General features: G+C 44.0%; 8 non-coding genes across 8 annotated transcripts; all 8 read right to left on the bottom strand.

Moving 5' to 3' along the window:
• Positions 1-3,611: 3,611 nt before the first annotated feature.
• trnam-cau (transfer RNA methionine (anticodon CAU)) lies at positions 3,612-3,683 on the bottom strand. The gene has a single exon. It is a non-coding gene; the product is annotated as a tRNA-Met (tRNA).
• A 2,909-nt stretch (positions 3,684-6,592) lies between these two features.
• On the bottom strand, positions 6,593-6,664 carry trnam-cau (transfer RNA methionine (anticodon CAU)). Its single transcript has one exon. It is a non-coding gene; the product is annotated as a tRNA-Met (tRNA).
• A 2,096-nt stretch (positions 6,665-8,760) lies between these two features.
• trnam-cau (transfer RNA methionine (anticodon CAU)) lies at positions 8,761-8,832 on the bottom strand. The gene has a single exon. It is a non-coding gene; the product is annotated as a tRNA-Met (tRNA).
• Positions 8,833-10,115: 1,283 nt separating this feature from the next.
• Positions 10,116-10,187, bottom strand: trnam-cau (transfer RNA methionine (anticodon CAU)). Its single transcript has one exon. It is a non-coding gene; the product is annotated as a tRNA-Met (tRNA).
• Positions 10,188-11,819: 1,632 nt separating this feature from the next.
• trnar-ccu (transfer RNA arginine (anticodon CCU)) lies at positions 11,820-11,892 on the bottom strand. The gene has a single exon. It is a non-coding gene; the product is annotated as a tRNA-Arg (tRNA).
• A 1,838-nt stretch (positions 11,893-13,730) lies between these two features.
• Positions 13,731-13,803, bottom strand: trnar-ccu (transfer RNA arginine (anticodon CCU)). The gene has a single exon. It is a non-coding gene; the product is annotated as a tRNA-Arg (tRNA).
• A 1,489-nt stretch (positions 13,804-15,292) lies between these two features.
• On the bottom strand, positions 15,293-15,364 carry trnam-cau (transfer RNA methionine (anticodon CAU)). The gene has a single exon. It is a non-coding gene; the product is annotated as a tRNA-Met (tRNA).
• A 6,974-nt stretch (positions 15,365-22,338) lies between these two features.
• Positions 22,339-22,410, bottom strand: trnam-cau (transfer RNA methionine (anticodon CAU)). The gene has a single exon. It is a non-coding gene; the product is annotated as a tRNA-Met (tRNA).
• Positions 22,411-24,305: the final 1,895 nt, after the last annotated feature.

Below are 24,305 nucleotides of genomic sequence, written 5' to 3'. Positions count from 1 at the left end.
GTAAAAAAATATATATAATGGCACTGAGACATGCCCATGAAACGACACATTTTTTTAAAATGTTGTTCGCACTTAAAATAAACTGTTTAGCAGAGGATGGTTTCGATCCATCGACCTCTGGGTTATGGGCCCAGCACGCTCCCGCTGCGCCACTCTGCTTCCATCCACTTCAGAAAAGGCTAGAACTCACAATCCATGGCTTAGGAGTCCAGTGTCTTAGGCCACTGGGATACTGTGTAAACAGTATGACCTATACGAACTGTTGGAAGAGGTAAAAAAATATATATAATGGCACTGAGACATGCCCATGAAACGACACATTTTTTAAAAATGTTTTTCGCACTTAAAATAAACTGTTTAGCAGAGGATGGTTTCGATCCATCGACCTCTAGGTTATGGGCCCAGCACACTCCCGCTGCGCCACTCTGCTTCCATCCACTTCAGAAAAGGCTAGAACTCACAATCCATGGCTTAGGAGTCCAGTGTCTTAGGCCACTGGGATACTGTGTAAACAGTATGACCTATACGAACTGTTGGAAGAGGTAAAAAAATATATATAATGGCACTGAGACATGCCCATGAAACGACACATTTTTTAAAAATGTTGTTCGCACTTAAAATAAACTGTTTAGCAGAGGATGGTTTCGCTCCATCGACCTCTGGGTTATGGGCCCAGCACGCTCCCGCTGCGCCACTCTGCTTCCATCCACTTCAGAAAAGGCTAGAACTCACAATCCATGGCTTAGGAGTCCAGTGTCTTAGGCCACTGGGATACTGTGTAAACAGTATGACCTATACGAACTGTTGGAAGAGGTAAAAAAAAATATATAATGGCACTGAGACATGCCCATGAAACGACACATTTTTTAAAAATGTTGTTCGCACTTAAAATAAACTGTTTAGCAGAGGATGGTTTCGATCCATCGACCTCTGGGTTATGAGCCCAGCACGCTCACGCTGCGCCACTCTGCTTCCATCCACTTAAGAAAAGGCTAGAACTCACAATCCATGGCTTAGGAGTCCAGTGTCTTAGGCCACTGGGATACTGTGTAAACAGTATGACCTATACGAACTGTTGGAAGAGGTAAAAAAATATATATAATGGCACTGAGACATGCCCATGAAACGACACATTTTTTAAAAATGTTGTTCGCACTTAAAATAAACTGTTTAGCAGAGGATGGTTTCGATCCATTGACCTCTAGGTTATGGGCCCAGCACGCTCCCGCTGCGCCACTCTGCTTCCATCCACTTCAGAAAAGGCTAGAACTCACAATCCATGGCTTAGGAGTCCAGTGTCTTAGGCCACTGGGATACTGTGTAAACAGTATGACCTATACAAACTGTTGGAAGAGGTAAAAAAATATATATAATGGCACTGAGACATGCCCATGAAACGACACATTTTTTAAAAATGTTGTTCGCACTTAAAATAAACTGTTTAGCAGAGGATGGTTTCGATCCATCGACCTCTGGGTTATGGGCCCAGCACGCTCCCGCTGCGCCACTCTGCTTCCATCCACTTCAGAAATGGCTAGAACTCACAATCCATGGCTTAGGAGTCCAGTGTCTTAGGCCACTGGGATACTGTGTAAACAGTATGACCTATACGAACTGTTGGAAGAGGTAAAAAAATATATATAATGGCACTGAGACATGCCCATGAAACAACACATTTTTTAAAAATGTTGTTCGCACTTAAAATAAACTGTTTAGCAGAGGATGGTTTCGATCCATCGACCTCTGGGTTATGGGCCCAGCACGCTCCCGCTGCGCCACTCTGCTTCCATCCACTTCAGAAAAGGCTAGAACTCACAATCCATGGCTTAGGAGTCCAGTGTCTTAGGCCACTGGGATACTGTGTAAACAGTATGACCTATACGAACTGTTGGAAGAGGTAAAAAAATATATATAATGGCACTGAGACATGCCCATGAAACGACACATTTTCTAAAAATGTTGTTCGCACTTAAAATAAACTGTTTAGCAGAGGATGGTTTCGATCCATCGACCTCTAGGTTATGGGCCCAGCACACTCCCGCTGCGCCACTCTGCTTCCATCCACTTCAGAAAAGGCTAGAACTCCCAATCCATGGCTTAGGAGTCCAGTGTCTTAGGCCACTGGGATACTGTGTAAACAGTATGACCTATACGAACTGTTGGAAGAGGTAAAAAAATATATATAATGGCACTGAGACATGCCCATGAAACGACACATTTTTTAAAAATGTTGTTCGCACTTAAAATAAACTGTTTAGCAGAGGATGGTTTCGATCCATCGACCTCTGGGTTATGGGCCCAGCACGCTCCCGCTGCGCCACTCTGCTTCCATCCACTTCAGAAAAGGCTAGAACTCACAATCCATGGCTTAGTAGTCCAGTGTCTTAGGCCACTGGGATACTGTGTAAACAGTATGACCTATACGAACTGTTGGAAGAGGTAAAAAAATATATATAATGGCACTGAGACATGCCCATGAAACGACACATTTTTAAAAAATGTTGTTCGCACTTAAAATAAACTGTTTAGCAGAGGATGGTTTCGATCCATCGAGCTCTGGGTTATGGGCCCAGCACGCTCCCGCTGCGCCACTCTGCTTCCATCCACTTCAGAAAAGACTAGAACTCACAATCCATGGCTTAGGAGTCCAGTGTCTTAGGCCACTGGGATACTGTGTAAACAGTATGACCTATACGAACTGTTGGAAGAGGTAAAAAATATATATATAATGGCACTGAGACATGCCCATGAAACGACACATTTTTTAAAAATGTTGTTCGCACTTAAAATAAACTGTTTAGCAGAGGATGGTTTCGATCCATCAACCTCTGGGTTATGGGCCCAGCACGCTCCCGCTGCGCCACTCTGCTTCCATCCACTTCAGAAAAGGCTAGAACTCACAATCCATGGCTTAGGAGTCCAGTGTCTTAGGCCACTGGGATACTGTGTAAACAGTATGACCTATACGAACTGTTGGAAGAGGTAAAAAAATATATATAATGGCACTGAGACATGCCCATGAAAAGACACATTTTTTAAAAATGTTTTTCGCACTTAAAATAAACTGTTTAGCAGAGGATGGTTTCGATCCATCGACCTCTAGGTTATGGGCCCAGCACACTCCCGCTGCGCCACTCTGCTTCCATCCACTTCAGAAAAGGCTAGAACTCACAATCCATGGCTTAGGAGTCCAGTGTCTTAGGCCACTGGGATACTGTGTAAACAGTATGACCTATACGAACTGTTGGAAGAGGTAAAAAAATATATATAATGGCACTGAGACATGCCCATGAAACGACACATTTTTTAAAAATGTTGTTCGCACTTAAAATAAACTGTTTAGCAGAGGATGGTTTCGATCCATCGACCTCTGGGTTATGGGCCCAGCACGCTCCCGCTGCGCCACTCTGCTTCCATCCACTTCAGAAAAGGCTAGAACTCACAATCCATGGCTTAGGAGTCCAGTGTCTTAGGCCACTGGGATACTGTGTAAACAGTATGACCTATACGAACTGTTGGAAGAGGTAAAAAAATATATATAATGGCACTGAGACATGCCCATGAAACGACACATTTTTTAAAAATGTTGTTCGCACTTAAAATAAACTGTTTAGCAGAGGATGGTTTCGATCCATCGACCTCTGGGTTATGAGCCCAGCACGCTCCCGCTGCGCCACTCTGCTTCCATCCACTTAAGAAAAGGCTAGAACTCACAATCCATGGCTTAGGAGTCCAGTGTCTTAGGCCACTGGGATACTGTGTAAACAGTATGACCTATACGAACTGTTGGAAGAGGTAAAAAAATATATATAATGGCACTGAGACATGCCCATGAAACGACACATTTTTTAAAAATGTTGTTCGCACTTAAAATAAACTGTTTAGCAGAGGATGGTTTCGATCCATCGACCTCTAGGTTATGGGCCCAGCACGCTCCCGCTGCGCCACTCTGCTTCCATCCACTTCAGAAAAGGCTAGAACTCACAATCCATGGCTTAGGAGTCCAGTGTCTTAGGCCACTGGGATACTGTGTAAACAGTATGACCTATACAAACTGTTGGAAGAGGTAAAAAAATATATATAATGGCACTGAGACATGCCCATGAAACGACACATTTTTTAAAAATGTTGTTCGCACTTAAAATAAACTGTTTAGCAGAGGATGGTTTCGATCCATCGACCTCTGGGTTATGGGCCCAGCACGCTCCCGCTGCGCCACTCTGCTTCCATCCACTTCAGAAAAGGCTAGAACTCACAATCCATGGCTTAGGAGTCCAGTGTCTTAGGCCACTGGGATACTGTGTAAACAGTATGACCTATACGAACTGTTGGAAGAGGTAAAAAAATATATATAATGGCACTGAGACATGCCCATGAAACAACACATTTTTTAAAAATGTTGTTCGCACTTAAAATAAACTGTTTAGCAGAGGATGGTTTCGATCCATCGACCTCTGGGTTATGGGCCCAGCACGCTCCCGCTGCGCCACTCTGCTTCCATCCACTTCAGAAAAGGCTAGAACTCACAATCCATGGCTTAGGAGTCCAGTGTCTTAGGCCACTGGGATACTGTGTAAACAGTATGACCTATACGAACTGTTGGAAGAGGTAAAAAAATATATATAATGGCACTGAGACATGCCCATGAAACGACACATTTTTTAAAAATGTTGTTCGCACTTAAAATAAACTGTTTAGCAGAGGATGGCTTCGATCCATCGACCTCTAGGTTATGGGCCCAGCACACTCCCGCTGCGCCACTCTGCTTCCATCCACTTCAGAAAAGGCTAGAACTCACAATCCATGGCTTAGGAGTCCAGTGTCTTAGGCCACTGGGATACTGTGTAAACAGTATGACCTATACGAACTGTTGGAAGAGGTAAAAAAATATATATAATGGCACTGAGACATGCCCATGAAACGACACATTTTTTAAAAATGTTGTTCGCACTTAAAATAAACTGTTTAGCAGAGGATGGTTTCGATCCATCGACCTCTGGGTTATGGGCCCAGCACGCTCCCGCTGCGCCACTCTGCTTCCATCCACTTCAGAAAAGGCTAGAACTCACAATCCATGGCTTAGGAGTCCAGTGTCTTAGGCCACTGGGATACTGTGTAAACAGTATGACCTATACGAACTGTTGGAAGAGGTAAAAAAATATATATAATGGCACTGAGACATGCCCATGAAACGACACATTTTTTAAAAATGTTGTTCGCACTTAAAATAAACTGTTTAGCAGAGGATGGTTTCGATCCATCGAGCTCTGGGTTATGGGCCCAGCACGCTCCCGCTGCGCCACTCTGCTTCCATCCACTTCAGAAAAGGCTAGAACTCACAATCCATGGCTTAGGAGTCCAGTGTCTTAGGCCACTGGGATACTGTGTAAACAGTATGACCTATACGAACTGTTGGAAGAGGTAAAAAAATATATATAATGGCACTGAGACATGCCCATGAAACGACACATTTTTTAAAAATGTTGTTCGCACTTAAAATAAACTGTTTAGCAGAGGATGGTTTCGATCCATCGACCTCTAGGTTATGGGCCCAGCACGCTCCCGCTGCGCCACTCTGCTTCCATCCACTTCAGAAAAGGCTAGAACTCACAATCCATGGCTTAGGAGTCCAGTGTCTTAGGCCACTGGGATACTGTGTAAACAGTATGACCTATACGAACTGTTGGAAGAGGTAAAAAAATATATATAATGGCACTGAGACATGCCCATGAAACGACACATTTTTTAAAAATGTTGTTCGCACTTAAAATAAACTGTTTAGCAGAGGATGGTTTCGATCCATCGACCTCTGGGTTATGGGCCCAGCACGCTCCCGCTGCGCCACTCTGCTCTCAGCCACTTCAGAAAAGACTAGAACTCACAATCCATGGCTTAGGAGTCCAGTGTCTTAGGCCACTGGGATACTGTGTAAACAGTATGACCTATACGAACTGTTGGAAGAGGTAAAAAAAAATATATAATGGCACTGAGACATGCCCATGAAACGACACATTTTTTAAAAATGTTGTTCGCACTTAAAATAAACTGTTTAGCAGAGGATGGTTTCGATCCATCGACCTCTGGGTTATGGGCCCAGCACGCTCCCGCTGCGCCACTCTGCTTCCATCCACTTCAGAAAAGGCTAGAACTCACAATCCATGGCTTAGGAGTCCAGTGTCTTAGGCCACTGGGATACTGTGTAAACAGTATGACCTATACGAACTGTTGGAAGAGGTAAAAAAATATATATAATGGCACTGAGACATGCCCATGAAACGACACATTTTTTAAAAATGTTGTTCGCACTTAAAATAAACTGTTTAGCAGAGGATGGTTTCGATCCATCGACCTCTGGGTTATGGGCCCAGCACGCTCCCGCTGCGCCACTCTGCTCTCAGCCACTTCAGAAAAGACTAGAACTCACAATCCATGGCTTAGGAGTCCAGTGTCTTAGGCCACTGGGATACTGTGTAAACAGTATGACCTATACGAACTGTTGGAAGAGGTAAAAAAATATATATAATGGCACTGAGACATGCCCATGAAACGACACATTTTTTAAAAATGTTGTTCGCACTTAAAATAAACTGTTTAGCAGAGGATGGTTTCGATCCATCGACCTCTGGGTTATGGGCCCAGCACGCTCCCACTGCGCCACTCTGCTTCCATCCACTTCAGAAAAGGCTAGAACTCACAATCCATGGCTTAGGAGTCCAGTGTCTTAGGCCACTGGGATACTGTGTAAACAGTATGACCTATACGAACTGTTGGAAGAGGTAAAAAAATATATATAATGGCACTGAGACATGCCCATGAAACGACACATTTTTTAAAAATGTTGTTCGCACTTAAAATAAACTGTTTAGCAGAGGATGGTTTCGATCCATCGACCTCTGGGTTATGGGCCCAGCACGCTCCCGCTGCGCCACTCTGCTCTCAGCCACTTCAGAAAAGACTAGAACTCACAATCCATGGCTTAGGAGTCCAGTGTCTTAGGCCACTGGGATACTGTGTAAACAGTATGACCTATACGAACTGTTGGAAGAGGTAAAAAAATATATATAATGGCACTGAGACATGCCCATGAAACGACACATTTTTTTAAAATGTTGTTCGCACTTAAAATAAACTGTTTAGCAGAGGATGGTTTCGATCCATCGACCTCTGGGTTATGGGCCCAGCACGCTCCCGCTGCGCCACTCTGCTTCCATCCACTTCAGAAAAGGCTAGAACTCACAATCCATGGCTTAGGAGTCCAGTGTCTTAGGCCACTGGGATACTGTGTAAACAGTATGACCTATACGAACTGTTGGAAGAGGTAAAAAAATATATATAATGGCACTGAGACATGCCCATGAAACGACACATTTTTTTAAAATGTTGTTCGCACTTAAAATAAACTGTTTAGCAGAGGATGGTTTCGATCCATCGACCTCTGGGTTATGGGCACAGCACGCTCCCGCTGCGCCACTCTGCTTCCATCCACTTCAGAAAAGGCTAGAACTCACAATCCATGGCTTAGGAGTCCAGTGTCTTAGGCCACTGGGATACTGTGTAAACAGTATGACCTATACGAACTGTTGGAAGAGGTAAAAAAATATATATAATGGCACTGAGACATGCCCATGAAACGACACATTTTTTAAAAATGTTGTTCGCACTTAAAATAAACTGTTTAGCAGAGGATGGTTTCGATCCATCGACCTCTAGGTTATGGGCCCAGCACACTCCCGCTGCACCACCCTGCTTCCATCCACTTCAGAAAAGGCTAGAACTCACAATCCATGGCTTAGGAGTCCAGTGTCTTAGGCCACTGGGATACTGTGTAAACAGTATGACCTATACGAACTGTTGGAAGAGGTAAAAAAATATATATAATGGCACTGAGACATGCCCATGAAACGACACATTTTTTAAAAATGTTGTTCGCACTTAAAATAAACTGTTTAGCAGAGGATGGTTTCGATCCATCGACCTCTGGGTTATGGGCCCAGCACGCTCCCGCTGCGCCACTCTGCTTCCATCCACTTCAGAAAAGGCTAGAACTCACAATCCATGGCTTAGGAGTCCAGTGTCTTAGGCCACTGGGATACTGTGTAAACAGTATGACCTATACGAACTGTTGGAAGAGGTAAAAAAATATATATAATGGCACTGAGACATGCCCATGAAACGACACATTTTTTAAAAATGTTGTTCGCACTTAAAATAAACTGTTTAGCAGAGGATGGTTTCGATCCATCGACCTCTGGGTTATGGGCCCAGCACGCTCCCGCTGCGCCACTCTGCTTCCATCCACTTCAGAAAAGGCTAGAACTCACAATCCATGGCTTAGGAGTCCAGTGTCTTAGGCCACTGGGATACTGTGTAAACAGTATGACCTATACGAACTGTTGGAAGAGGTAAAAAAATATATATAATGGCACTGAGACATGCCCATGAAACGACACATTTTTTAAAAATGTTGTTCGCACTTAAAATAAACTGTTTAGCAGAGGATGGTTTCGATCCATCGACCTCTGGGTTATGGGCCCAGCACGCTCCCGCTGCGCCACTCTGCTTCCATCCACTTCAGAAAAGGCTAGAACTCACAATCCATGGCTTAGGAGTCCAGTGTCTTAGGCCACTGGGATACTGTGTAAACAGTATGACCTATACGAACTGTTGGAAGAGGTAAAAAAATATATATAATGGCACTGAGACATGCCCATGAAACGACACATTTTTTAAAAATGTTGTTCGCACTTAAAATAAACTGTTTAGCAGAGGATGGATTCGATCCATCGACCTCTGGGTTATGGGCCCAGCACGCTCCCGCTGCGCCACTCTGCTTCCATCCACTTCAGAAAAGGCTAGAACTCACAATCCATGGCTTAGGAGTCCAGTGTCTTAGGCCACTGGGATACTGTGTAAACAGTATGACCTATACGAACTGTTGGAAGAGGTAAAAAAATATATATAATGGCACTGAGACATGCCCATGAAACGACACATTTTTTAAAAATGTTGTTCGCACTTAAAATAAACTGTTTAGCAGAGGATGGTTTCGATCCATCGACCTCTAGGTTATGGGCCCAGCACACTCCCGCTGCGCCACTCTGCTTCCATCCACTTCAGAAAAGGCTAGAACTCACAATCCATGGCTTAGGAGTCCAGTGTCTTAGGCCACTGGGATACTGTGTAAACAGTATGACCTATACGAACTGTTGGAAGAGGTAAAAAAATATATATAATGGCACTGAGACATGCCCATGAAACGACACATTTTTTAAAAATGTTGTTCGCACTTAAAATAAACTGTTTAGCAGAGGATGGTTTCGATCCATCGACCTCTGGGTTATGGGCCCAGCACGCTCCCGCTGCGCCACTCTGCTTCCATCCACTTCAGAAAAGGCTAGAACTCACAATCCATGGCTTAGGAGTCCAGTGTCTTAGGCCACTGGGATACTGTGTAAACAGTATGACCTATACGAACTGTTGGAAGAGGTAAAAAAATATATATAATGGCACTGAGACATGCCCATGAAACGACACATTTTTTAAAAATGTTGTTCGCACTTAAAATAAACTGTTTAGCAGAGGATGGTTTCAATCCATCGACCTCTGGGTTATGGGCCCAGCACGCTCCCGCTGCGCCACTCTGCTTCCATCCACTTCAGAAAAGGCTAGAACTCACAATCCATGGCTTAGGAGTCCAGTGTCTTAGGCCACTGGGATACTGTGTAAACAGTATGACCTATACGAACTGTTGGAAGAGGTAAAAAAATATATATAATGGCACTGAGACATGCCCATGAAACGACACATTTTTTAAAAATGTTGTTCGCACTTAAAATAAACTGTTTAGCAGAGGATGGTTTCGATCCATCGACCTCTGGGTTATGGGCCCAGCACGCTCCCGCTGCGCCACTCTGCTTCCATCCACTTCAGAAAAGGCTAGAACTCACAATCCATGGCTTAGGAGTCCAGTGTCTTAGGCCACTGGGATACTGTGTAAACAGTATGACCTATACGAACTGTTGGAAGAGGTAAAAAAATATATATAATGGCACTGAGACATGCCCATGAAACGACACATTTTTTAAAAATGTTGTTCGCACTTAAAATAAACTGTTTAGCAGAGGATGGATTCGATCCATCGACCTCTGGGTTATGGGCCCAGCACGCTCCCGCTGCGCCACTCTGCTTCCATCCACTTCAGAAAAGGCTAGAACTCACAATCCATGGCTTAGGAGTCCAGTGTCTTAGGCCACTGGGATACTGTGTAAACAGTATGACCTATACGAACTGTTGGAAGAGGTAAAAAAATATATATAATGGCACTGAGACATGCCCATGAAACGACACATTTTTTAAAAATGTTGTTCGCACTTAAAATAAATTGTTTAGCAGAGGATGGTTTCGATCCATCGACCTCTGGGTTATGGGCCCAGCACGCTCCCGCTGCGCCACTCTGCTTCCATCCACTTCAGAAAAGGCTAGAACTCACAATCCATGGCTTAGGAGTCCAGTGTCTTAGGCCACTGGGATACTGTGTAAACAGTATGACCTATACGAACTGTTGGAAGAGGTAAAAAAATATATATAATGGCACTGAGACATGCCCATGAAACGACACATTTTTTAAAAATGTTGTTCGCACTTAAAATAAACTGTTTAGCAGAGGATGGTTTCGATCCATCGACCTCTAGGTTATGGGCCCAGCACACTCCCGCTGCGCCACTCTGCTTCCATCCACTTCAGAAAAGGCTAGAACTCACAATCCATGGCTTAGGAGTCCAGTGTCTTAGGCCACTGGGATACTGTGTAAACAGTATGACCTATACGAACTGTTGGAAGAGGTAAAAAAATATATATAATGGCACTGAGACATGCCCATGAAACGACACATTTTTTAAAAATGTTGTTCGCACTTAAAATAAACTGTTTAGCAGAGGATGGTTTCGATCCATCGACCTCTAGGTTATGGGCCCAGCACACTCCCGCTGCGCCACTCTGCTTCCATCCACTTCAGAAAAGGCTAGAACTCACAATCCATGGCTTAGGAGTCCAGTGTCTTAGGCCACTGGGATACTGTGTAAACAGTATGACCTATACGAACTGTTGGAAGAGGTAAAAAAATATATATAATGGCACTGAGACATGCCCATGAAACGACACATTTTTTAAAAATGTTGTTCGCACTTAAAATAAACTGTTTAGCAGAGGATGGTTTCGATCCATCGACCTCTGGGTTATGGGCCCAGCACGCTCCCGCTGCGCCACTCTGCTTCCATCCACTTCAGAAAAGGCTAGAACTCACAATCCATGGCTTAGGAGTCCAGTGTCTTAGGCCACTGGGATACTGTGTAAACAGTATGACCTATACGAACTGTTGGAAGAGGTAAAAAAATATATATAATGGCACTGAGACATGCCCATGAAACGACACATTTTTTAAAAATGTTGTTCGCACTTAAAATAAACTGTTTAGCAGAGGATGGTTTCGATCCATCGACCTCTGGGTTATGGGCCCAGCACGCTCCCGCTGCGCCACTCTGCTTCCATCCACTTCAGAAAAGGCTAGAACTCACAATCCATGGCTTAGGAGTCCAGTGTCTTAGGCCACTGGGATACTGTGTAAACAGTATGACCTATACGAACTGTTGGAAGAGGTAAAAAAATATATATAATGGCACTGAGACATGCCCATGAAACGACACATTTTTTAAAAATGTTGTTCGCACTTAAAATAAACTGTTTAGCAGAGGATGGTTTCGATCCATCGACCTCTGGGTTATGGGCCCAGCACGCTCCCGCTGCACCACTCTGCTTCCATCCACCCCAGATGGGACTTGAACCCACAATCCCTGGCTTAGGAGGCCAGTGCCTTATCCATTAGGCCACTGGGGTACTGTCTACCTTTTGCAAATAGTATGAACTGATAGAAGCAGTAAAAACAATGTGTACTGGATAGCACTGAGACACGCAAATGAAATTTAGCTTTCTAATTTCTGTTTGCGTTTCATTTTTGAAAATAATCTGTTTAGCAGAGGATGGTTTCGATCCATCGACCTCTGGGTTATGGGCCCAGCACGCTCCCGCTGCGCCACTCTGCTCTCAGCCACTTCAGAAAAGACTAGAACTCACAATCTATGGCTTAGGAGTCCAGTGTCTTAGGCCACTGGGATACTGTGTAAACAGTATGACCTATACGAACTGTTGGAAGAGGTAAAAAAATATATATAATGGCACTGAGACATGCCCATGAAACGACACATTTTTAAAAAATGTTGTTCGCACTTAAAATAAACTGTTTAGCAGAGGATGGTTTCGATCCATCGACCTCTGGGTTATGGGCCCAGCACGCTCCCGCTGCGCCACTCTGCTTCCATCCACTTCAGAAAAGGCTAGAACTCACAATCCATGGCTTAGGAGTCCAGTGTCTTAGGCCACTGGGATACTGTGTAAACAGTATGACCTATACGAACTGTTGGAAGAGGTAAAAAAATATATATAATGGCACTGAGACATGCCCATGAAACGACACATTTTTTAAAAATGTTGTTCGCACTTAAAATAAACTGTTTAGCAGAGGATGGTTTCGATCCATCGACCTCTGGGTTATGGGCCCAGCACGCTCCCGCTGCGCCACTCTGCTCTCAGCCACTTCAGAAAAGACTAGAACTCACAATCCATGGCTTAGGAGTCCAGTGTCTTAGGCCACTGGGATACTGTGTAAACAGTATGACCTATACGAACTGTTGGAAGAGGTAAAAAAATATATATAATGGCACTGAGACATGCCCATGAAACGACACATTTTTTAAAAATGTTGTTCGCACTTAAAATAAACTGTTTAGCAGAGGATGGTTTCGATCCATCGACCTCTAGGTTATGGGCCCAGCACACTCCCGCTGCGCCACTCTGCTTCCATCCACTTCAGAAAAGGCTAGAACTCACAATCCATGGCTTAGGAGTCCAGTGTCTTAGGCCACTGGGATACTGTGTAAACAGTATGACCTATACGAACTGTTGGAAGAGGTAAAAAAATATATATAATGGCACTGAGACATGCCCATGAAACGACACATTTTTTAAAAATGTTGTTCGCACTTAAAATAAACTGTTTAGCAGAGGATGGTTTCGATCCATCGACCTCTGGGTTATGGGCCCAGCACGCTCCCGCTGCGCCACTCTGCTTCCATCCACTTCAGAAAAGGCTAGAACTCACAATCCATGGCTTAGGAGTCCAGTGTCTTAGGCCACTGGGATACTGTGTAAACAGTATGACCTATACGAACTGTTGGAAGAGGTAAAAAAATATATATAATGGCACTGAGACATGCCCATGAAACGACACATTTTTTAAAAATGTTGTTCGCACTTAAAATAAACTGTTTAGCAGAGGATGGTTTCGATCCATCGACCTCTGGGTTATGGGCCCAGCACGCTCCCGCTGCGCCACTCTGCTTCCATCCACTTCAGAAAAGGCTAGAACTCACAATCCATGGCTTAGGAGTCCAGTGTCTTAGGCCACTGGGATACTGTGTAAACAGTATGACCTATACGAACTGTTGGAAGAGGTAAAAAAATATATATAATGGCACTGAGACATGCCCATGAAACGACACATTTTTTAAAAATGTTGTTCGCACTTAAAATAAACTGTTTAGCAGAGGATGGTTTCGATCCATCGACCTCTGGGTTATGGGCCCAGCACGCTCCCGCTGCACCACTCTGCTTCCATCCACCCCAGATGGGACTTGAACCCACAATCCCTGGCTTAGGAGGCCAGTGCCTTATCCATTAGGCCACTGGGGTACTGTCTACCTTTTGCAAATAGTATGAACTGATAGAAGCAGTAAAAACAATGTGTACTGGATAGCACTGAGACACGCAAATGAAATTTAGCTTTCTAATTTCTGTTTGCGTTTCATTTTTGAAAATAATCTGTTTAGCAGAGGATGGTTTCGATCCATCGACCTCTGGGTTATGGGCCCAGCACGCTCCCGCTGCGCCACTCTGCTCTCAGCCACTTCAGAAAAGACTAGAACTCACAATCTATGGCTTAGGAGTCCAGTGTCTTAGGCCACTGGGATACTGTGTAAACAGTATGACCTATACGAACTGTTGGAAGAGGTAAAAAAATATATATAATGGCACTGAGACATGCCCATGAAACGACACATTTTTAAAAAATGTTGTTCGCACTTAAAATAAACTGTTTAGCAGAGGATGGTTTCGATCCATCGACCTCTGGGTTATGGGCCCAGCACGCTCCCGCTGCGCCACTCTGCTTCCATCCACTTCAGAAAAGGCTAGAACTCACAATCCATGGCTTAGGAGTCCAGTGTCTTAGGCCACTGGGATACTGTGTAAACAGTATGACCTATACGAACTGTTGGAAGAGGTAAAAAAATATATATAATGGCACTGAGACATGCCCATGAAACGACACATTTTTTAAAAATGTTGTTCGCACTTAAAATAAACTGTTTAGCAGAGGATGGTTTCGATCCATCGACCTCTGGGTTATGGGCCCAGCACGCTCCCGCTGCGCCACTCTGCTCTCAGCCACTTCAGAAAAGACTAGAACTCACAATCCATGGCTTAGGAGTCCAGTGTCTTAGGCCACTGGGATACTGTGTAAACAGTATGACCTATACGAACTGTTGGAAGAGGTAAAAAAATATATATAATGGCACTGAGACATGCCCATGAAACGACACATTTTTTAAAAATGTTGTTCGCACTTAAAATAAACTGTTTAGCAGAGGATGGTTTCGATCCATCGACCTCTGGGTTATGGGCCCAGCACGCTCCCGCTGCGCCACTCTGCTCTCAGCCACTTCAGAAAAGACTAGAACTCACAATCCATGGCTTAGGAGTCCAGTGTCTTAGGCCACTGGGATACTGTGTAAACAGTATGACCTATACGAACTGTTGGAAGAGGTAAAAAAATATATATAATGGCACTGAGACATGCCCATGAAACGACACATTTTTTAAAAATGTTGTTCGCACTTAAAATAAACTGTTTAGCAGAGGATGGTTTCGATCCATCGACCTCTGGGTTATGGGCCCAGCACGCTCCCGCTGCGCCACTCTGCTTCCATCCACTTCAGAAAAGGCTAGAACTCACAATCCATGGCTTAGGAGTCCAGTGTCTTAGGCCACTGGGATACTGTGTAAACAGTATGACCTATACGAACTGTTGGAAGAGGTAAAAAAATATATATAATGGCACCGAGACATGCCCATGAAACGACACATTTTTTTAAAATGTTGTTCGCACTTAAAATAAACTGTTTAGCAGAGGATGGTTTCGATCCATCGACCTCTGGGTTATGGGCCCAGCACGCTCCCACTGCGCCACTCTGCTTCCATCCACTTCAGAAAAGGCTAGAACTCACAATCCATGGCTTAGGAGTCCAGTGTCTTAGGCCACTGGGATACTGTGTAAACAGTATGACCTATACGAACTGTTGGAAGAGGTAAAAAAATATATATAATGGCACTGAGACATGCCCATGAAACGACACATTTTTTAAAAATGTTGTTCGCACTTAAAATAAACTGTTTAGCAGAGGATGGTTTCGATCCATCGACCTCTAGGTTATGGGCCCAGCACACTCCCGCTGCGCCACTCTGCTTCCATCCACTTCAGAAAAGGCTAGAACTCACAATCCATGGCTTAGGAGTCCAGTGTCTTAGGCCACTGGGATACTGTGTAAACAGTATGACCTATACGAACTGTTGGAAGAGGTAAAAAAATATATATAATGGCACTGAGACATGCCCATGAAACGACACATTTTTTAAAAATGTTGTTCGCACTTAAAATAAACTGTTTAACAGAGGATGGTTTCGATCCATCGACCTCTGGGTTATGGGCCCAGCACGCTCCCGCTGCGCCACTCTGCTTCCATCCACTTCAGAAAAGGCTAGAACTCACAATCCATGGCTTAGGAGTCCAGTGTCTTAGGCCACTGGGATACTGTGTAAACAGTATGACCTATACGAACTGTTGGAAGAGGTAAAAAAATATATATAATGGCACTGAGACATGCCCATGAAACGACACATTTTTTAAAAATGTTGTTCGCACTTAAAATAAACTGTTTAGCAGAGGATGGTTTCGATCCATCGACCTCTGGGTTATGGGCCCAGCACGCTCCCGCTGCGCCACTCTGCTTCCATCCACTTCAGAAAAGGCTAGAACTCACAATCCATGGCTTAGGAGTCCAGTGTCTTAGGCCACTGGGATACTGTGTAAACAGTATGACCTATACGAACTGTTGGAAGAGGTAAAAAAATATATATAATGGCACTGAGACATGCCCATGAAACGACACATTTTTTAAAAATGTTGTTCGCACTTAAAATAAACTGTTTAGCAGAGGATGGTTTCGATCCATCGACCTCTGGGTTATGGGCCCAGCACGCTCCCGCTGCGCCACTCTGCTTCCATCCACTTCAGAAAAGGCTAGAACTCACAATCCATGGCTTAGGAGTCCAGTGTCTTAGGCAACTGGGATACTGTGTAAACAGTATGACCTATACGAACTGTTGGAAGAGGTAAAAAAATATATATAATGGCACTGAGACATGCCCATGAAACGACACATTTTTTAAAAATGTTGTTCGCACTTAAAATAAACTGTTTAGCAGAGGATGGTTTCGATCCATCGACCTCTGGGTTATGGGCCCAGCACGCTCCCGCTGCGCCACTCTGCTTCCATCCACTTCAGAAAAGGCTAGAACTCACAATCCATGGCTTAGGAGTCCAGTGTCTTAGGCCACTGGGATACTGTGTAAACAGTATGACCTATACGAACTGTTGGAAGAGGTAAAAAAATATATATAATGGCACTGAGACATGCCCATGAAACGACACATTTTTTAAAAATGTTGTTCGCACTTAAAATAAACTGTTTAGCAGAGGATGGTTTCGATCCATCGACCTCTGGGTTATGGGCCCAGCACGCTCCCGCTGCGCCACTCTGCTTCCATCCACTTCAGAAAAGGCTAGAACTCACAATCCATGGCTTAGGAGTCCAGTGTCTTAGGCCACTGGGATACTGTGTAAACAGTATGACCTATACGAACTGTTGGAAGAGGTAAAAAAATATATATAATGGCACTGAGACATGCCCATGAAACGACACATTTTTTTAAAATGTTGTTCGCACTTAAAATAAACTGTTTAGCAGAGGATGGTTTCGATCCATCGACCTCTGGGTTATGGGCCCAGCACGCTCCCGCTGCGCCACTCTGCTTCCATCCACTTCAGAAAAGGCTAGAACTCACAATCCATGGCTTAGGAGTCCAGTGTCTTAGGCCACTGGGATACTGTGTAAACAGTATGACCTATACGAACTGTTGGAAGAGGTAAAAAAATATATATAATGGCACTGAGACATGCCCATGAAACGACACATTTTTTAAAAATGTTTTTCGCACTTAAAATAAACTGTTTAGCAGAGGATGGTTTCGATCCATCGACCTCTAGGTTATGGGCCCAGCACACTCCCGCTGCGCCACTCTGCTTCCATCCACTTCAGAAAAGGCTAGAACTCACAATCCATGGCTTAGGAGTCCAGTGTCTTAGGCCACTGGGATACTGTGTAAACAGTATGACCTATACGAACTGTTGGAAGAGGTAAAAAAATATATATAATGGCACTGAGACATGCCCATGAAACGACACATTTTTTAAAAATGTTGTTCGCACTTAAAATAAACTGTTTAGCAGAGGATGGTTTCGATCCATCGACCTCTGGGTTATGGGCCCAGCACGCTCCCGCTGCGCCACTCTACTTCCATCCACTTCAGAAAAGGCTAGAACTCACAATCCATGGCTTAGGAGTCCAGTGTCTTAGGCCACTGGGATACTGTGTAAACAGTATGACCTATACGAACTGTTGGAAGAGGTAAAAAAATATATATAATGGCACTGAGACATGCCCATGAAACGACACATTTTTTAAAAATGTTGTTCGCACTTAAAATAAACTGTTTAGCAGAGGATGGTTTCGATCCATCGACCTCTGGGTTATGAGCCCAGCACGCTCACGCTGCGCCACTCTGCTTCCATCCACTTAAGAAAAGGCTAGAACTCACAATCCATGGCTTAGGAGTCCAGTGTCTTAGGCCACTGGGATACTGTGTAAACAGTATGACCTATACGAACTGTTGGAAGAGGTAAAAAAATATATATAATGGCACTGAGACATGCCCATGAAACGACACATTTTTTAAAAATGTTGTTCGCACTTAAAATAAACTGTTTAGCAGAGGATGGTTTCGATCCATCGACCTCTAGGTTATGGGCCCAGCACGCTCCCGCTGCGCCACTCTGCTTCCATCCACTTCAGAAAAGGCTAGAACTCACAATCCATGGCTTAGGAGTCCAGTGTCTTAGGCCACTGGGATACTGTGTAAACAGTATGACCTATACAAACTGTTGGAAGAGGTAAAAAAATATATATAATGGCACTGAGACATGCCCATGAAACGACACATTTTTTAAAAATGTTGTTCGCACTTAAAATAAACTGTTTAGCAGAGGATGGTTTCGATCCATCGACCTCTGGGTTATGGGCCCAGCACGCTCCCGCTGCGCCACTCTGCTTCCATCCACTTCAGAAATGGCTAGAACTCACAATCCATGGCTTAGGAGTCCAGTGTCTTAGGCCACTGGGATACTGTGTAAACAGTATGACCTATACGAACTGTTGGAAGAGGTAAAAAAATATATATAATGGCACTGAGACATGCCCATGAAACAACACATTTTTTAAAAATGTTGTTCGCACTTAAAATAAACTGTTTAGCAGAGGATGGTTTCGATCCATCGACCTCTGGGTTATGGGCCCAGCACGCTCCCGCTGCGCCACTCTGCTTCCATCCACTTCAGAAAAGGCTAGAACTCACAATCCATGGCTTAGGAGTCCAGTGTCTTAGGCCACTGGGATACTGTGTAAACAGTATGACCTATACGAACTGTTGGAAGAGGTAAAAAAATATATATAATGGCACTGAGACATGCCCATGAAACGACACATTTTCTAAAAATGTTGTTCGCACTTAAAATAAACTGTTTAGCAGAGGATGGTTTCGATCCATCGACCTCTAGGTTATGGGCCCAGCACACTCCCGCTGCGCCACTCTGCTTCCATCCACTTCAGAAAAGGCCAGAACTCACAATCCATGGCTTAGGAGTCCAGTGTCTTAGGCCACTGGGATACTGTGTAAACAGTATGACCTATACGAACTGTTGGAAGAGGTAAAAAAATATATATAATGGCACTGAGACATGCCCATGAAACGACACATTTTTTAAAAATGTTGTTCGCACTTAAAATAAACTGTTTAGCAGAGGATGGTTTCGATCCATCGACCTCTGGGTTATGGGCCCAGCACGCTCCCGCTGCGCCACTCTGCTTCCATCCACTTCAGAAAAGGCTAGAACTCACAATCCATGGCTTAGGAGTCCAGTGTCTTAGGCCACTGGGATACTGTGTAAACAGTATGACCTATACGAACTGTTGGAAGAGGTAAAAAAATATATATAATGGCACTGAGACATGCCCATGAAACGACACATTTTTTAAAAATGTTGTTCGCACTTAAAATAAACTGTTTAGCAGAGGATGGTTTCGATCCATCGAGCTCTGGGTTATGGGCCCAGCACGCTCCCGCTGCGCCACTCTGCTTCCATCCACTTCAGAAAAGGCTAGAACTCACAATCCATGGCTTAGGAGTCCAGTGTCTTAGGCCACTGGGATACTGTGTAAACAGTATGACCTATACGAACTGTTGGAAGAGGTAAAAAAATATATATAATGGCACTGAGACATGCCCATGAAACGACACATTTTTTAAAAATGTTGTTCGCACTTAAAATAAACTGTTTAGCAGAGGATGGTTTCGATCCATCGACCTCTAGGTTATGGGCCCAGCACGCTCCCGCTGCGCCACTCTGCTTCCATCCACTTCAGAAAAGGCTAGAACTCACAATCCATGGCTTAGGAGTCCAGTGTCTTAGGCCACTGGGATACTGTGTAAACAGTATGACCTATACAAACTGTTGGAAGAGGTAAAAAAATATATATAATGGCACTGAGACATGCCCATGAAACGACACATTTTTTAAAAATGTTGTTCGCACTTAAAATAAACTGTTTAGTAGAGGATGGTTTCGATCCATCGACCTCTGGGTTATGGGCCCAGCACGCTCCCGCTGCGCCACTCTGCTTCCATCCACTTCAGAAAAGGCTAGAACTCACAATCCATGGCTTAGGAGTCCAGTGTCTTAGGCCACTGGGATACTGTGTAAACAGTATGACCTATACGAACTGTTGGAAGAGGTAAAAAAATATATATAATGGCACTGAGACATGCCCATGAAACAACACATTTTTTAAAAATGTTGTTCGCACTTAAAATAAACTGTTTAGCAGAGGATGGTTTCGATCCATCGACCTCTGGGTTATGGGCCCAGCACGCTCCCGCTGCGCCACTCTGCTTCCATCCACTTCAGAAAAGGCTAGAACTCACAATCCATGGCTTAGGAGTCCAGTGTCTTAGGCCACTGGGATACTGTGTAAACAGTATGACCTATACGAACTGTTGGAAGAGGTAAAAAAATATATATAATGGCACTGAGACATGCCCATGAAACGACACATTTTCTAAAAATGTTGTTCGCACTTAAAATAAACTGTTTAGCAGAGGATGGTTTCGATCCATCGACCTCTAGGTTATGGGCCCAGCACACTCCCGCTGCGCCACTCTGCTTCCATCCACTTCAGAAAAGGCCAGAACTCACAATCCATGGCTTAGGAGTCCAGTGTCTTAGGCCACTGGGATACTGTGTAAACAGTATGACCTATACGAACTGTTGGAAGAGGTAAAAAAATATATATAATGGCACTGAGACATGCCCATGAAACGACACATTTTTTAAAAATGTTGTTCGCACTTAAAATAAACTGTTTAGCAGAGGATGGTTTCGATCCATCGACCTCTGGGTTATGGGCCCAGCACGCTCCCGCTGCGCCACTCTGCTTCCATCCACTTCAGAAAAGGCTAGAACTCACAATCCATGGCTTAGGAGTCCAGTGTCTTAGGCCACTGGGATACTGTGTAAACAGTATGACCTATACGAACTGTTGGAAGAGGTAAAAAAATATATATAATGGCACTGAGACATGCCCATGAAACGACACATTTTTAAAAAATGTTGTTCGCACTTAAAATAAACTGTTTAGCAGAGGATGGTTTCGATCCATTGAGCTCTGGGTTATGGGCCCAGCACGCTCCCGCTGCGCCACTCTGCTTCCATCCACTTCAGAAAAGGCTAGAACTCACAATCCATGGCTTAGGAGTCCAGTGTCTTAGGCCACTGGGATACTGTGTAAACAGTATGACCTATACGAACTGTTGGAAGAGGTAAAAAAATATATATAATGGCACTGAGACATGCCCATGAAACGACACATTTTTAAAAAATGTTGTTCGCACTTAAAATAAACTGTTTAGCAGAGGATGGTTTCGATCCATCGACCTCTGGGTTATGGGCCCAGCACGCTCCCGCTGCGCCACTCTGCTTCCATCCACTTCAGAAAAGGCTAGAACTCACAATCCATGGCTTAGGAGTCCAGTGTCTTAGGCCACTGGGATACTGTGTAAACAGTATGACCTATACGAACTGTTGGAAGAGGTAAAAAAATATATATAATGGCACTGAGACATGCCCATGAAAAGACACATTTTTTAAAAATGTTTTTCGCACTTAAAATAAACTGTTTAGCAGAGGATGGTTTCGATCCATCGACCTCTAGGTTATGGGCCCAGCACACTCCCGCTGCGCCACTCTGCTTCCATCCACTTCAGAAAAGGCTAGAACTCACAATCCATGGCTTAGGAGTCCAGTGTCTTAGGCCACTGGGATACTGTGTAAACAGTATGACCTATACGAACTGTTGGAAGAGGTAAAAAAATATATATAATGGCACTGAGACATGCCCATGAAACGACACATTTTTTAAAAATGTTGTTCGCACTTAAAATAAACTGTTTAGCAGAGGATGGTTTCGATCCATCGACCTCTGGGTTATGGGCCCAGCACGCTCCCGCTGCGCCACTCTGCTTCCATCCACTTCAGAAAAGGCTAGAACTCACAATCCATGGCTTAGGAGTCCAGTGTCTTAGGCCACTGGGATACTGTGTAAACAGTATGACCTATACGAACTGTTGGAAGAGGTAAAAAAATATATATAATGGCACTGAGACATGCCCATGAAACGACACATTTTTTAAAAATGTTGTTCGCACTTAAAATAAACTGTTTAGCAGAGGATGGTTTCGATCCATCGACCTCTGGGTTATGAGCCCAGCACGCTCCCGCTGCGCCACTCTGCTTCCATCCACTTAAGAAAAGGCTAGAACTCACAATCCATGGCTTAGGAGTCCAGTGTCTTAGGCCACTGGGATACTGTGTAAACAGTATGACCTATACGAACTGTTGGAAGAGGTAAAAAAATATATATAATGGCACTGAGACATGCCCATGAAACGACACATTTTTTAAAAATGTTGTTCGCACTTAAAATAAACTGTTTAGCAGAGGATGGTTTCGATCCATCGACCTCTAGGTTATGGGCCCAGCACGCTCCCGCTGCGCCACTCTGCTTCCATCCACTTCAGAAAAGGCTAGAACTCACAATCCATGGCTTAGGAGTCCAGTGTCTTAGGCCACTGGGATACTGTGTAAACAGTATGACCTATACAAACTGTTGGAAGAGGTAAAAAAATATATATAATGGCACTGAGACATGCCCATGAAACGACACATTTTTTAAAAATGTTGTTCGCACTTAAAATAAACTGTTTAGCAGAGGATGGTTTCGATCCATCGACCTCTGGGTTATGGGCCCAGCACGCTCCCGCTGCGCCACTCTGCTTCCATCCACTTCAGAAAAGGCTAGAACTCACAATCCATGGCTTAGGAGTCCAGTGTCTTAGGCCACTGGGATACTGTGTAAACAGTATGACCTATACGAACTGTTGGAAGAGGTAAAAAAATATATATAATGGCACTGAGACATGCCCATGAAACAACACATTTTTTAAAAATGTTGTTCGCACTTAAAATAAACTGTTTAGCAGAGGATGGTTTCGATCCATCGACCTCTGGGTTATGGGCCCAGCACGCTCCCGCTGCGCCACTCTGCTTCCATCCACTTCAGAAAAGGCTAGAACTCACAATCCATGGCTTAGGAGTCCAGTGTCTTAGGCCACTGGGATACTGTGTAAACAGTATGACCTATACGAACTGTTGGAAGAGGTAAAAAAATATATATAATGGCACTGAGACATGCCCATGAAACGACACATTTTTTAAAAATGTTGTTCGCACTTAAAATAAACTGTTTAGCAGAGGATGGTTTCGATCCATCGACCTCTAGGTTATGGGCCCAGCACACTCCCGCTGCGCCACTCTGCTTCCATCCACTTCAGAAAAGGCTAGAACTCACAATCCATGGCTTAGGAGTCCAGTGTCTTAGGCCACTGGGATACTGTGTAAACAGTATGACCTATACGAAATGTTGGAAGAGGTAAAAAAATATATATAATGGCACTGAGACATGCCCATGAAACGACACATTTTTTAAAAATGTTGTTCGCACTTAAAATAAACTGTTTAGCAGAGGATGGTTTCGATCCATCGACCTCTGGGTTATGGGCCCAGCACGCTCCCGCTGCGCCACTCTGCTTCCATCCACTTCAGAAAAGGCTAGAACTCACAATCCATGGCTTAGGAGTCCAGTGTCTTAGGCCACTGGGATACTGTGTAAACAGTATGACCTATACGAACTGTTGGAAGAGGTAAAAAAATATATATAATGGCACTGAGACATGCCCATGAAACGACACATTTTTTAAAAATGTTGTTCGCACTTAAAATAAACTGTTTAGCAGAGGATGGTTTCGATCCATCGAGCTCTGGGTTATGGGCCCAGCACGCTCCCGCTGCGCCACTCTGCTTCCATCCACTTCAGAAAAGGCTAGAACTCACAATCCATGGCTTAGGAGTCCAGTGTCTTAGGCCACTGGGATACTGTGTAAACAGTATGACCTATACGAACTGTTGGAAGAGGTAAAAAAATATATATAATGGCACTGAGACATGCCCATGAAACGACACATTTTTTAAAAATGTTGTTCGCACTTAAAATAAACTGTTTAGCAGAGGATGGTTTCGATCCATCGACCTCTAGGTTATGGGCCCAGCACGCTCCCGCTGCGCCACTCTG

The sequence above is a fragment of the Oncorhynchus mykiss genome, chromosome 7 (assembly GCF_057628025.1).
Source record: "Oncorhynchus mykiss isolate SJ-2025 chromosome 7, ASM5762802v1, whole genome shotgun sequence".
NCBI lineage: Eukaryota > Metazoa > Chordata > Actinopteri > Salmoniformes > Salmonidae > Oncorhynchus > Oncorhynchus mykiss.
This window is presented reverse-complemented; position numbering and strand designations above follow the sequence as displayed.